Consider the following 940-nt stretch of genomic DNA (forward strand, 5'->3'; position numbering starts at 1 on the left):
AAGTGGCATATTCAAAACCATAAGGAAAAAATATCCTGATGCCCAGGTGATGAAGGCTGGGGTGAATAAGTCCACACATTTATTTCAAGTTGTTAAAAAGTTTGTGAGCCAAGCAATTGTCCCTTGCATGCAAGAAGTCAAAGAACTCCTCTTGCAATCCTCTTCTGTGTGTGATTGAAAGGATACACACTTGTCACAGAGTTCTAGCTGCTCCCAGGCCTTTACACATTTCGCCAACTACTCGCATTGCCCTCTCACTGTTGTTAGGGGATTCACTCATTCCTCCTCTTCCTCTTTCTCCTCCTTAGGATCTCAGGACCTGCTCAGTATCTTTCACTCATCCTCCAGTCCCATGTCTGGCTACGGTTCCAGGGTCAACACGAGCAGCAACAGCAGCCCCTAATCTACTTCAGAATCAAAAATGACTGGAATTTTTTGTTTTGTTTTTTATTTGTCTTCTTTTACTTGCTTTGCTTTAGATTACCTGAACTTTTAGAATTCTATTTTACTCTATACTGTTTTTGAATGTATAGCTCTTTGAGTCACTTTTGTGTATGTGGCTGCTGTAGTAGTACATATATATACATAATATCACAGTCTAATGGTGTCATTATTTCATCAATTCAAGTGAAGTATAAGCACCTATCTCTTTATAAGTCAATTTACCCCCTCGTTGTCTAGACTTGTTTATGGTAACCCTGCATAGGATGGATCCCTTCCAAAATTTGATTTAGATGTCAAGACTAGTGATACCATATTCGCCCCAAGAGAAAATGAAATGGCTCATGACTCACATAATGAGGTTTTCTGAGGAGAGCACCATGGCTTACAAGCAGTGCCAAAAATGGCTTGAAAGGGCAGAGAAAAGCTTGGGTTGTTTATGGAGGTTGGGGGTAGGGCCAGAGTGAAGGTTCCTGCATGTTCAAACCTCCCCTGGTTG

The 940-nt window shown here is 41.2% G+C and overlaps 1 pseudogene; it reads right to left on the reverse strand.

Annotated features, from left to right (window-relative positions):
• Positions 1-42: 42 nt before the first annotated feature.
• On the reverse strand, positions 43-354 carry LOC108295938 (annotated as a pseudogene).
• Between the last annotated feature and the right edge of the window lie 586 nt (positions 355-940).

The sequence above is a fragment of the Cebus imitator genome, unplaced genomic scaffold, assembly GCF_001604975.1.
Source record: "Cebus imitator isolate Cc_AM_T3 unplaced genomic scaffold, Cebus_imitator-1.0 Scaffold669, whole genome shotgun sequence".
NCBI classification, from domain to species: domain Eukaryota; kingdom Metazoa; phylum Chordata; class Mammalia; order Primates; family Cebidae; genus Cebus; species Cebus imitator.